Source organism: Artibeus jamaicensis, unplaced genomic scaffold (genome assembly GCF_021234435.1).
Source record: "Artibeus jamaicensis isolate MK-2021 breed Jamaican fruit bat unplaced genomic scaffold, CSHL_Jam_final contig_240, whole genome shotgun sequence".
In the NCBI taxonomy this organism is placed as follows: domain Eukaryota; kingdom Metazoa; phylum Chordata; class Mammalia; order Chiroptera; family Phyllostomidae; genus Artibeus; species Artibeus jamaicensis.
In genome coordinates this window covers 12,864,669-12,879,120 of record NW_026521506.1, presented here as the reverse complement: position 1 = coordinate 12,879,120, position 14,452 = coordinate 12,864,669, and the positions used below count along the sequence as shown (strand labels likewise).

Sequence of the window (14,452 nt, the reverse complement as noted above, 5' to 3'; positions counted from 1 at the left end):
GATGTAAATACATCCTCACAAATCAGTTGCATTTTTATGCACCAATAATGAACTATCTGTAAAGGAAACTAAGAAGAGAATATTATTCACAATTACATCAAAAGTACCTAGAACTCAATTTAACCAAGATGTAAAAGACCTTCATTCAGAAAATTATAAGGCACTGAAGAAAGAAATTGAAACAAGATACAAGTAACTGGATACATATATCTTGTTTGTGGATAGAAAGAAGTCATGTCATTAAAATGTCCATACTTCCCAAAGCAATCTATAGTTTCAACACAATTCCTATCAAGAAACTAATAGCATATTTCACAGAACAAGAACAAATAGTACAAAAATTTATATGGAACCACAAATGGCCTTGACTGGCCTCAGTGGTCTTGAGAAAGAACAGAGTTGGAAGAACCCACACTACCTGATATCAAACTATTCATAAGGCATGGTAATCAAAACAAACATGGTACTGGCATAAAAACAGACCTATAGATCAATGGAACCATGATTTTTTTGTTAATAATATTTGACAAAGAGGTAACAACATACAATAGGTAAAGATAGTCTATTTAATAAATGGCATTGTAAAAATTGGACAGGTATGTGCAAAAAAGTGAAACTAGACCACCTTCTAACATCATACACAAAAATAAGTTCAAAATGAATTAAATACTTAAATGTTACACTCAAAATCATTAAAAAAAACCTAGCAGAAAACATCAACCATAATATCTTAAACATTTCTTGTAGCCATATTATTTTTCTGATATATTTCCTCTGGCAAGGGAAATAAAAGAAAAAATAAACACATGGGGAAACATAAAAGTAAAAAGTTTTGGCACAGCAAAGGAAATCACCAACAGAATGAAAAGACAACCCACCAATTGAGAGAAGATATTTTCCAGTGATACATCAAATGAGGGGTTAATGTTAAAAAATTTAATCATTTAATTTTTATTACACTGCAATATATATACCTTGGTGAAATTTTGGAAAATACAAAAAGATACAACTAGAAGTAAAGGTCATTGTTACCTCACCACTGAGAAGCAATCATTGAAAATGGCGATTTTCTTTTACATTGGCTTCTTTTTGATAACAGTTTTAGGTTTCAGTAATATGTTTCATTGTCTTATTGTATTGTATCTTTTTCTGCCCAACCCTCAGTACTCCCCACCTCCCTCCCATTTCCACCCCCCTTAGTTTTTGTCCTGTGTCTTTTATACTTGTTCCTATAAATCTTTCCCCCTTTCCCCTGAAATTCCCTCCCCTCTCCCCTCTAGTCACTATCAGCCTGTTCTCTATTTCAGTGTCTTTGGTTATATTTTGTTTGCTTGTTTGTTTCATTGTTTAGGTTCCTGTTAAATGTGAGATCATATGGTATTTGTCTTTCACTGCCTGGCTTATTTCACTGAGCATAATGCTTTCCAGTCCATCCATGCTGTTGCAAAGGGTAGAAACTCTTTCTTTCTTTCTGCTGCATAGAATTCCATTGTGTATATGCACCATAAATTTTTGATCCATTTATTTACTAATGGGCACCTAGGTTGCTTCCAGCACTTGGCTATTATAAATTGTGCTGCTATGAACATTGGGGTGCATAGGTTCTTTTGGATTGGTGTTTCAGGGTTCTTAGGATATAGTTCTAGCAGCGGAATTACTGGGTCAACAGGCAGTTCCATTTTTAGTTTTCTTAGAAAATTCCATACTGTTTTCCATAGTGGTTGTACCAGTCTGCAATCCCACCAACAATGATTTAGGGTCCCCTTTTTCTCCACAACCTCTCCAACACTTGTTGTTTGTTGCTTTGTTTATGATGGCCATTCTGACCTGTGTAAAGTGGTATCTTATTGTGGTTTTAATTTGCATCTCTCTGATAGCTACTGATATTGAACATCTTTTCATGTGTCTCTGGATCTTCTGTATGTCCTCCTTGGAGAAGTGTCTGTTCAAATCCTTGGTCCACTTTTCAATTGGGTTGCTTGTCTTCTTAGAATGGAGTCATGTAAGTTCTTTGTATATTTTGGAGGTTAAACCCTTGTCTGAGGTATCATTGGCAAATATGTTTTCCCATATAGTTGTTTCTCTTTTTTATTTTAATACTGTTTTCTTTAGCCATGCAAAAGCCTTTTAATTTTGATGAGATCTAATTTGTTTATTCTTTCCTTTATGTCCCTTGCTCTAGGGGACATATCAGCAAAAATATTGCTGCATGAAATATCTGAGATTTTCCTGCCAATGTTCTCCTCTAGGACTTTAATGGTGCTATGGCTTATATTTAAGCTTTTTATCCACCTTGAATTTATTTTGGTGTATTTTGTAAGTTCGTGCTCGAGTTTCATTTTTTTGCACATAGCTGTCCAGTTTTCCCAACACCATTTGTTGAAGAGGCTATTTTTACTCCATTTTATGTTGCTGTCCCCTTGTCAAATATTAATTGACCATAGAGACTTGGGTTTATTTCTACCCAAAGCAATTTACAATTCAATGCAATACCTCTTGAAGTACCAGTGACATATTTCACAGACATAGAACAAACACTTCGAAAATTTATATGGAGCCATAAACAACCCCAAATAGCAGCTGTAGTTTTGAGAAAGAAGAACAAAGTAGAAGGGACCACAATACCTGATATCAAACTGTATTACAAGGCCACTGTAATCAAAACAGCCTAGTACTGGCATAAAAACAGGCATATAGACCAATGGAACAGAACAGAGAGCCCAGTAATATTCAAAATTTATGAAGAACTTATATCACTGAACAACAAAAAAGTCCAATTTAAAAAATGGGCTAGCATGAAGGACACATGGACAAATACTAAGTGGGGTGGAACAGGGAGGAAGGTGGGGGGCATGGGGGTGGGCTGAGAAGGGAGTAAAAGAAAGAATACTGTAGTTGAAAAATAATTTATAAATAAATAAATTAATTAATTAAAAAATAAATACAAATAAAAATGGGTAAAGGACCTGAATAGACACTTCTCCATGGAGGACATATAGCTCTCTAACAGACATATGAAAAGATGTTCAACTTCACTAATCATTAGAAAATTGCAAATTAAAATTATCTCACATCTGCCAGAATGGCTATCATCAATAAATCAAGAAATATCAAGGGTTAGTAAGGATGTGGGAAAAAAGCGAAGCCTCATGCACTGTTGGTAGGAATGCATGTTGGTGCGTCCACTGTGGAAAGTAGTGGATTTACCTCAAAATATTGAAAAAAGTACCTATGACCAGGTATTTCACTGCTGGGAATATAAGAAACCTGAAACACCAATTTGAAAGAATATATACACTCCTGTGTTCACAACAGTGTTATTTACAATAGCCAAGATTTTGAAGCAGCCCAAGTGCCCATCAGTAGATGAGTGAATGAAAAAGCTGTGGTACATTTACACAATGAAGTACTACTTAGCTGTACAAAAGAAGGAAATCTTACCTTTTACAACAACATGGGTAAACTTAAATGTATTTTACTAGGTTAAATAAGCCAGTTAGAGAAAGGCATGTACCATATGATTTTACTGACATAGACAATAGCATGGTGATTAACAGACAGAAAGAGGGGTGAGAGAAGGTAGAAGAGGATAAAGGGGGATAAATGGTGATGGAAGGAGACTTGATTTGGGGTGGTAAACCCACAATACAATATAAAGATGATGTATTACAGAATTTTACATCTGAAACCTACATAATTTTGTTAACCAATGTCACCACAATAAATTCAAAAAATAAATAAAAATGGAAATTATTCTTTGTATATATTGTCACTTAAATGGGAATGTTAACTGTACAAAATATAAGGAGGATATGATAATGTTTATTAGTTTTATCTCCTCAGATTTTACTTTTTTATTTATATGGCAAACACTTATATATGGCTTTCCATATGCTTACAATTTTCTAAGACTTCTAAAATGTGTAAACTCATTTACTCCTCCAACTACCCTTTTTGGTATATAACATTATGAGTATATGTCCAATTTACAGATATTAAATAAATTTACTTTCAATACAAATTTGTTAATAAAGAAAAGAAGTTATACATTTATCTTCCCTAATTGTTCAAATAAAATAAATTTCTATTTGTCCAATTAAAATTACTATTTTTCATTATTTTTTACTATGTAGAAATTAAGCAACACCCTCCTGGACAACCAAGGAAGGGGTTAAAGTAGAAATCAAAAGGAAATTTTTTAAAAATCATGACACAAGTGAAAATGGAAATGCAATACACCAAAACTTATGGCATGCAACAAAAAGTATTTGCAAATAACATGATTTTATATATAGGAAACTCTAAAGACTCCCCCCCCCAAAAAAACTATTAAAATTTATAAATGAATTCAGTAACATTGCAGGATACAATGTTAACTAACATACAAAGATAATTTACATATTTATATACTAATAACAAACTATCTGAAAAATAAATTATATAAGCAAGCACAGTCATAATAGCATAAAAACAATGAAATACTTGGGAAAAACTTTAACCAAGTAGGTAAAATATCTGTACACTAAAATCATAGAATATCGATGAAAGTTAAAATAGATGCAAATAAATAAAAAGATACTGTGTGTGTTTATGAAATGGAAGAATTAATATTGTTAAAATATCTATAGTTACTATAGATTTAGTGTAATCCTATCAAAACTCCAATAAAAATTTTCACAGAAGTAGAAAATAATCCTAAAATGTGTATAGAATCACAAAAGTTCCCAAATAGGCAAACAATCTTGAGCAAGAAGAACAGAGCTGGATGGTTTTTTGTTTTGTTTTGTTTGTTTGTTTTTTACTATTTTTTTATTTTTAATTTTTTTATTGATTATGCCATTACAGTTGTTCTATTCCCCCCTTCATTCACCTCCACCCTACCTCCCCGTCCCCACCATTACCCCCCTTTAGTTTATGACCATGTGTGTCAAGTTCTTTAGATTCTATATTTCCCATACTATTCTTGCCCCCCCATCTATTTTCTATCTACCGTCTATGCTACTTATTTTCTGTACCTTCTCCCCCCTTCTCCTCCTCCCACTGCCCTGTTGCTAACCCTCCATGTGATCTTCATTTCTATGGTTCCACTCCTGATCTAGCTGTCCTTTTAGTTTGCTTTTGTTTTAGGTGTGGTTGTTAATAACTGTGAGTTTGTTGTCCTTCCACTGTTCATCTTTTTTATCTTCTTCTTCTTAGGTAAGTCCCTTTAACATTTCATATAATAAGGGCTTGGTGATGATGAACTCCTTGAACTTGACCTTATCTGAGAAGCACTTTATCTGTCCTTCCATTCTAAATAAAAGCTTTGCTGGATGGAGCAATCTTGGTTGTAGGTCTTCGAATTTCATGACTTGGAATACCTCTTTCCAGCCCCTTCTTGCCTGTCAGGTCTCTTTTGAGAAATCTGCTGACAGTCTGATGGGGACTCTTTTGTAGGTGACTGTCCCCTTAGCTCTTGCTGCTTCTAGGATTCTCTCCTTCATTGTAATCTTGACTAATATCATTATAGTGTGCCTTAGTGTGTTCCTTCTTGGGTCCAACTTCTTTGGGACTCTCTGAGCTTCCTGGATTTCCTGGAAGTCTATTTCCTTTGCTAGATTGGGGAAATTCTCCTTTATTATTTGTTCAAATAAGTTTTCCACTGGTGGCTGTTCCTTCCCCCTTCTGGTACCCCTATAATTTGGATGTTTGACGTTTAAAGATGTCCTGGAGGTTCCTAAGACTCTCCTCATTTTTTCAAATTCTTGCTTCTTGGCTCTTTTCTGTTTGGCCATTATTTGCTTTCTTCACGCCTGAGTCCGTCTGACCGAGTTTTCCTTTGCAACCCGCTCTGCCAGCTGCTGGTTTTGCCCCTCTTACCGGTCAGGCTGAAGAATTTGTTGTTATCAGACTTCCGAAAAGTTCAATTTTCTGTGTTCTGGCTGTGTTTTCTGTTGCTAATATTTACTTGTCTCTAAACTTGGTTGTGTGAGAAAGCACGGCGTCTCCACCTATGCGTCCATTTTGGTGGAACTGAGCTGGATGTTTTTAAATTATAAATTATAATTTCAAATTTTACTACAAAGATACAGTGATGAAAACAATATGTCAGAGACCAATGGAACAGAATAGTTACCCAAGAAATAAACCCCCACATATAAGGTCAATTAAGTTTCATCAAGGCAACCAAGAATATGCAAAGAGATAGTCTCTTTAATAAATGCTAAGTGAAATAAACCAGGCAGTGAAACACAAATACCATATGATCTCACCTTTAAGTGGAATCTAATCAACAAAACAAATGAGCAAGCAAAATATAACCAGAGATGTTGAAATAAAGAACAAACTGACAGTAATCAGAGAAGTGGGGGGAAAATAATGGGGGAAAGAAGGGGAAGAACCATCAAGGAACATATATAAAGGACCCATGGACAAAGCCAAAGAGGGATAGGATTGAGGGTGGGAGGTGGGAGTGGATGGGGTGGAGGAAAGTGGTGCTGGGAAAATGAAGACAACTGTATTCAAACATTAATAAAAATAATAAAAAAAAGGTTTTTGGGAAAACTAGATATCTACATGCAACAGAATGAAATACCATATACTAAAATCAACTCAAAATGGACTTAAACTGAAGACCTGAAACCATAAAAGTCCTAGTGGAAAATATAGGGAAGAACTCTTGGCATTGGTTTTGGCAATGATTTTTTGATACAACAGCAAAATAAAAAAAAAAAGTGGGATTGCATCAAGCTAAAAACTCTGTACACCAATCAACAATGAAAGGCATTCTACTGAATGAGAAAAATATTTGCAAACTATGTATCTCATAGTATGTTAATATCCAAAATTACAAAATATTCATACAACACAAGAACAAAATATATAAACAAAGACAAAAACAAATAACTAGATTAAAAAATGGTGAAAAGACCTGAATGGACATTTCTCTAAAGAAGACATACAAATGGCCAACAGGTATGTAAAAAAGTGTTCAATATCTCTAATTATCAGAGTAATGCAAATCAAAACCTCAACCTATTATGATGTTCTTTTTATTTTTAAAAAATCAACTAAAGATAACAAGTGTTGGTGAGGTTTGAAGAAAAAGGAACCCTTAAGCAATGTTGGTGGGAATGTAAGTTGATACAGCCACAATAGGATTTAGTATGAATTCTTCAAAAGATTAAAAAATAGAACCACAGTATGATTCAGCAATCTCATTTCTGGATATATATGCAAAGGCAATGAACACAGTCTTGAAGAGATATAAGCATCTCTATGGCCATTGCAACATTATTCACAATAGGCAAGATATGGAAACAACCTAATGTCTATTACCGATTAATGAATAAAAAACTGGTATATACATAAATGGAATAGTATCCAGCCTTTATAAAAAAGGGAATCCTGTGATTTACAGCAAAATGAATGAATCTGGAGGAGGAAATATGTCAAACACAAAAAGACAAATACTATGTGATACCACATTCCATATGTGAAGGATCTAAAATAGTCAAACTCACTGAAGCAAAGGACAAAATGATAGTTTCAAGGGGTTGAGGAGTGAGGGAAATGGGTAGGTGATGGTGAAAGGGTACACAGTTTCAGTGATGCCAAATGAATAAGTTCTGAAGATAATAGTGCCCATAGCTAATAATACTATATACTTACAATTTTCTAATAGGGTAGATCTTACATTAAGTGTTCTTATCACCAAAAACAACAACAATGAGAAGAAACTTTGGGAAGTGGTGTATACATTTATGGCCTTGATGGTGATAAGGTTTAATGAGTGTGCACTTCACTCATCAAGTTGCACATATTAAATATGTGCAGTTTTATGTCAATTGTAACTCAACTAATTGTTTTATTTAAAAACCTGTATTGTTTTCAACATAAAATACTTTAAAAAACTGGTTAAGGTAAATTGCCATTTTCCATTTTGGGGAAAAATCAATATTTATGATATATCCTTGATCCTGACTTATCTCTAACCCCACTCTTTTCTCTGACAATTGGATTATACTACATTTGGCTTTTTGAAAGAACAACGTAACTACTGTTTAATTACAGACTATATCTCAGGAACAAAGTGGACTGAAGGTCCTTGTCTCATGACATACCAGATCTGAATGTAATTTATAGCCCTGTGTTCTCTTTCCTTAGACTTCTGCTCTCTTTGGCTAATTTAAGTAGTGTGAAGGAGGAAAACTGATATATCCAATTGTCAAAGCAGACAGAGTGTGGACATGCAGTGCCAGGTTCATGCCGTAACTGGTGATTACACTTACAAAGAACCTTGCAACACTTCTTGTAATCCCAGCAGGGCCTCCCCTGAGCAGAAACAGCAATTATGTGTAGAGGTTTTCAGATGTAAACAAATGTTCATGGGGGACTGACTTACAGTCAACCAAGTCATTTCATTTATGGCTTGCATCAAATTGGAATGAAGGTCTCTGGTCAGGGAAATTGAGTACATTCATTTAGTGTCTTAGAAAGTGTTTTTGGAACTTAGGTAAATTTCTCTTTTCTTTTAGAGATATGACTGTATAGTATATTTAAAGTTCAATGAACACTCTAAAATTCCATGTATCTTAAAAATAACTCTATACTTCCTTTTGTACTCAGCTCAAATATACTAGTATGTATTTGGCCATTTTCCATTGCTATTATTCCTTATGACTCAGTGCCATATGCCTGGAAAGGGATAACATAGAAAACTATATTTTTACAGGAACTTTGGTGGTACTCTATTACTTCTCTGTCTCTATCCCTTATTAACATGCTTCAATAAGTGTTTAAAATGATGATAGCTGAAAGAATAATTTTTAAAATTTGGATAGAATGAGTTAAAAACCATAATATCTTTTCTTTCTGACATTGGTTAGTGTGAAACAAAAACTGTGAAAATGAATGGACAGATGTGAAAACATGGGCCACATTGACCAAGGGATCCTGAACCATTATCACCTGCAGTATGCTTGTCATTCTCATAACTTCACAAGGCCACTGCTCCATTTAAGAGCTGTGGGCATAATTTCAATGGAAAACACAGAGAATTCCTAGGCACTTTGGAGGATGAAAAGAAGTTAGTGAACTCCTTAACAACAGGTGTATAAAGTAGTATTGGAAAAAAAGATAATATGCAGGAAAAATTCAAATCATTATACAAGAAGTCTGTGATTGATTGCCAAGCTATGAATCAAACTAGGGAGTGGTCAGGGAAACTTTTCTAAGGAACTGAGGACTTCAAGGGGTCCTTGAAGAGGAGTGAGATTTGGGCTTCATGGGGGAGTTAGGAATTGTGTTAGGACTGAAGGATTTGGACCTAGATTCAAGTGTCACCTTTCTCATTCTAATCACATAACCTTAGGTAACTTTATTTTATTTTTTCACAAATACTCATATAACACTCCATATGTGAAGGCACTGTGCTAAGTGCTTTGCTAATATTGAACTTATTTAAGCCTTATAAAATTGTAGAAAGTAGGAAGTATTATTATCCTTATTTTTACTGAAGAGGAAACTGAGGACAACAGAGATTAAATAGCTTGCCTATGACCACCCAACTAATAAGTGGCAGAGCCAGGATTTAAATCAAGTACATTGAGTCCAAGTCTATGCACTTCGTCACTTCAGTAAGCTACAATTTGACCAGCTTTTCTGATGATTAGTTTTCCAACTTATAAAAAATAGAGACAATAATTACTTTTGGCCTTATTGTCAGGAATAAATTATACAAAGTCGTGAAAGTGCCTGGCCAAAGAAGCACTCAGTAAAAAGCTGGGTTTTTTTCCCCTTAATTTCCTCTCTCAGAAACTTAGTTTTCTCCTGATTCTTGAACTGAATCCTGCCTTGTAATTTTCTTGAATGTATATTGCCTCTATTATTGGATCTTCTACTCCTGCTTGATTCTCTAGTACTCATTGTTACACTTCACTTGTTTTTTGAGTACTTTCTTAGTACATGTTATATTCCTAGTATCATGTGCTTGCCTCACCTTATGAAGCAAGACATCCACTATATAACTCTTCCTAGACAGTAGTTTTTGGGCCATACCTAGTGCGTGCAAGTTAGCATATCCTGGAAGAATTTGGAGACTTCTGTCTACTATAGGTACTTATTTACTCAATGGGTACTTCATAAAGTCTGTTGATTGTGTGCCTGGCCTTTCACTATACGATGTATAGTATACTAAAAAGTAGAGTTAAGAAAATAAAAGAGGATAAAGGGAGTAAGGGAGACTCCAGGAGTAAGAGTGTTCTGCGCTCCATTCAGGGACCCAACCAGATGCTGCTTTCTCTGGCTTTAGTCCTTAGTAGCCCCAAGGCTGCCTCCAGATGCCCTTTCCTTCTTTCTTTCTTCTTAGCACCATTTAGCTATCCCTCATCTGGTAGCTCACATGCTCCAGCTTCCAGAAGGTAAGTAATTTGATAAAAGCAATCTGTGCTAAAGTGTTCATCCAGATAACAGGTTAATGTGTTATTTTTCCTGGATAATGTGTTTATTTCAAGAGGGTTTTTTTAAAGACATTAATGTATGATGGCAAGAAATTTCAAGTGTCATGTCAGCCTGCAGAGGAAGAGTGTCCCTGTACCATGAGGATTTCAGGATTAGCCTCTGTCTGGTTTCTATAGTAATTTCAAAGTCTCAGTGGTGTCAGAGCCATTGTCTTATGCCTTTTATTATGCCCCACTTAAGCTTCAATCAGGGAGAAAATGCATGATCCTGTCTTTTTTATATTGGATCCATTCTCCCTGGATTCATGAAAAAATTATCCTTATCAAAAAATAAGTTGATAAATGGGCTATTTGTACATGGATAAAAATGGCCAGCATTCATGACTTGGTAGGCAATATTCTAAATGTTTCATCTAGTGTTATCTTTTTTTATTTAATTATTATTCAAGTACAGTTTTCTGTCTTTTACTCCCATCCCATCCCACCCCCCAGTGCTACCCACCTCCCTCCCATTCCCCCCCTTAGTTGTTGTCAATGTGTTCTTTATACTTGTTCCTGTGAATCCTTCCCCTTTTCCCCTGAAATTCTCTTCCCTCTGGTCCCTGTCAGCCTGTTCTGTATTTCAGTATCTTTGGTTATATTTTATTTAATTTTCACCACAAAACCCATGAAGTAGGCACTATCATTTTCTCTACTTTTCAAACAAATAACTGCATCACAGACCAGGTCATTTGCTCAAGGTCACACCCTAGTAAATAAATGCAGGCAGTGTTTATTTATACCAATTTGAATCTCAGGTTTAAGTCCCCTCTTCCTGCATAGCATCAGCAGATAGACCAGATACAACCACCAGCTCATAGAGACTCACCATTGAAGCACATATCCAGAATATTGCAAACATGTCCTCATTTGTCAGGGCAGAGAAAGCCACTAATCTGGCACCTTGACCTTGCCAACAGAAACCCAAGTTACTGTGGGGGGATCATAACACCTTATTACTTTCTGTCTCGCACAAGATTGACAAGGAAATGCCTCTCAAACAATCCCTCATTCATTTCATTCCAAAAATTAAAAAAAAATACTTAATCTTGGTGGCTACCTAAAAATTTGATAAGAAGTTGAAGTGCGAGCAACCCTATTTTCTCCAAGTAGAAAGATTTGCCAAATGACCTCTCTAACATTACTAGAGCCAAGCTAATCTCTTCTTTTTCCCCTGACATGCAATCTCAATTCCTGCCTCTAAGTCAATGTACACACTGAGCCTCCAACTCTGCAATGGCCTTCACCTTCTCTCACTAATGGAGAGACTAATGGAGCACTTACTATATGCCAGGTACTGTATGTACTTTCAAAACTTTGTCATATTTAATCTTACAGTATATAGGCATACCTCATAGATACTGCAGATTTAGTTCCAGACCACTGCAATAAAGAGTCACACATTTTTTTTGTTTTTAGTGCATATAAAAGTTAGATTTACACTACACTGTAGTCCACTAAGTGTGCAATAGCATTATATGTAAAAATATGCATGCCTTAATTAAAAACATTTTGTTGCTAACAAATGTTAATAATCATCTGAGTCTACTGCAAAAATGGTCCCCAAAGAATTGCTGTAATGAGGGTAGACCACAAACCTTCAGCTGGAAAACAAAACAAAACAACAATATCTTCAGAGTGCAATAAAGAGAAGCACAATAAGATGAGGTATGCCTATATGCTACAAAGAAGGTTCTAGAAACATGTGCATTTTATTTATGAGGAAATCAAGAAAGATTAAATAACTATACAGGAGTGGGCAAAAGTAGATTTACAGTTATGAGTAAGCAAAACAGTGTTTATTCTTGTATTATATTTATCCATATGAACAACTCTATCTTTTGCCCACCCCTTTATTTCCAATATATTTTTTAGCTCTTGCCCATTCTCTGCATTTGTTCATTAGATTTAGCATGATCTCAGGTTTTATGATTAAGGGTACCCATTCATATGGATATTAACTTATCAATATCATGAATGCAAAGTACAAGATCGTAATTATTGTATTACCAGGTTGCATAGATGTTAGAGCACGTATTAGCATGACTAAAAATCAAATATTTGAAAGCTTTAAAATTGGAATAGCAAGGGTTTCCTACACAAGTGAATGTAAATCTTTCATGGTTATGTTCATTGTTCTTTCTGTAATAATAAATTCAATGGAATTAAGATATGAACTATTTTCCACTTGATGTAGTTTAGAGCCTTGCAGAAATATTTGATTTGGCTTTGGCCATGAATAAATAATTAAAAGATAATTTAATTCAGATGCCTATTTTAAAAGAATAAAAAATACTGAATTCAGTGCATTCAATTTTTAATTTTTTTATTTTCTGAATTTAATATTTATTGTATTTTTCCACTACCATTTAGTACCTGTATACCCGTCTTCCCCCAGCAATCACTACACTTTTGTCCATGTCCATGAGTCCTTTCTCCTTTTTGCACAATTTCTCCACCCCTAAGATCCCCCACACTAGCTGTCATCTGCTCTCCATCTATGAATCTGTCTCTGTTTTCCTTGTTAAAATAAAACAAAAGCAATGTGTTCTTCAATAGATAAAACAAGTAGAATACATTTCTGTCCCATAATTTAACCATTCCAAAAACAGAGTGACAAAAAGAGCTGAGAAGCATAAAAAGGGAAAAAGTGAAGTTAAGGGGGGTGAGAGAAGAGAAAAAGAGAGAAAGTTGAAACTAGCTATGATCTTGTGTCCCCACGTTTGTGCACTTATTCTCAGCTGGTCTGTTCAAAACCCCACTGAGCACCAACTCTAGTCCTCCACATGACCTCTGTTTCCTCTCCAACAAGATAAATTGGCCAAACTACAGGCACAAGTGTACATTGGTGGGAAAGAAACTGTTCACAGGAAGAAGTTGGTTCACAGAATAGCTACAATAGGTGATAAAAAACATCAGTCCTCCTAAAAGAAAATAAAGGTAAACAAGATCTCACATATCCAAGAGGTAAATATTAAATATATTCATAAAGTAAGGAACAGTGATCCACTTTAACAATCCTAAAGTTCAGGCATCTCTGACAGTGAACACTTTCACCATTACTGCCATGCTCAGACAAAGCCACTGGCAGTAATGCTACCCAGCATCTTAAACCAGCTTGGTGCTGACAGTATGAATACTTTAAAGAAAGTGTCTGAAGCACTGCCCGAACAATCTGTGGATGGAAAAGCGCTACTTGTAACCACAGAAGATGATGATGATGAAGTTCCCCATGTGAAGAATTTTATGTGTCTGCCAAAAATAAAACAAACTGAATTGAGTCAGCTTCTGAAGAAGATAAAACTTGAAGTTACTGGAAGCTGCTATTTTATATTATGACTGCTTTTTCATGTTTGTTTATGGATCTGATAAAATCTAGATCTCTAATATATATTTTTAAAGATTTTATTCATTTATCTTTAGAGGATAAGGGAAGGAGAGAGGGAGAGAAATATCAATGTATGGTTGCCTCTTGTCTGTCCCCTGCTGGGGACTGACCTGCAACCCAGACATGTGCCCTGACTGGGAATCAAACCATGATCCCTTGGTTTGCAGGCCTGCGCTCAATCCACTGAGCTACACCAGCCAGGCTAGATCTCTAATATACTTAAGACCAAGCCCCCTTGTACGCTGCAGCTTTTTTCAGTTTTGCTTAAAAAAATCATTCTTTGCAGCTAATTAGGCTGAAGAAGCCTGGGAATAAACTTTGAAACAAAGATTAATAAAGTTTTTTTTTCTTTTTTGCCTAGTAAAAGAGAGAGAGAGAGAGCTGGAATAGAGAAAAATAAAGAAAGAAACAAAGGATCAGAGAAATATTTGTATAAGATAAAAGATCAGATGTTGAGAAATTCAAAGGAAGAAAGAAAAAGTGGCAGAACATGAGAGAAGTAGTAGTTTATTTAAAATAGAGGTATAATTCTCACATTGAAATATTCTTCATTTTAATGCTGTATTTATCAGATTTTCAAAATAAC

General features: G+C 35.0%; 1 pseudogene; it reads left to right on the top strand.

The window, feature by feature from the left end:
• Positions 1–13,286: 13,286 nt before the first annotated feature.
• On the top strand, positions 13,287–13,817 carry LOC128626924 (transcription factor BTF3-like; annotated as a pseudogene).
• Positions 13,818–14,452: the final 635 nt, after the last annotated feature.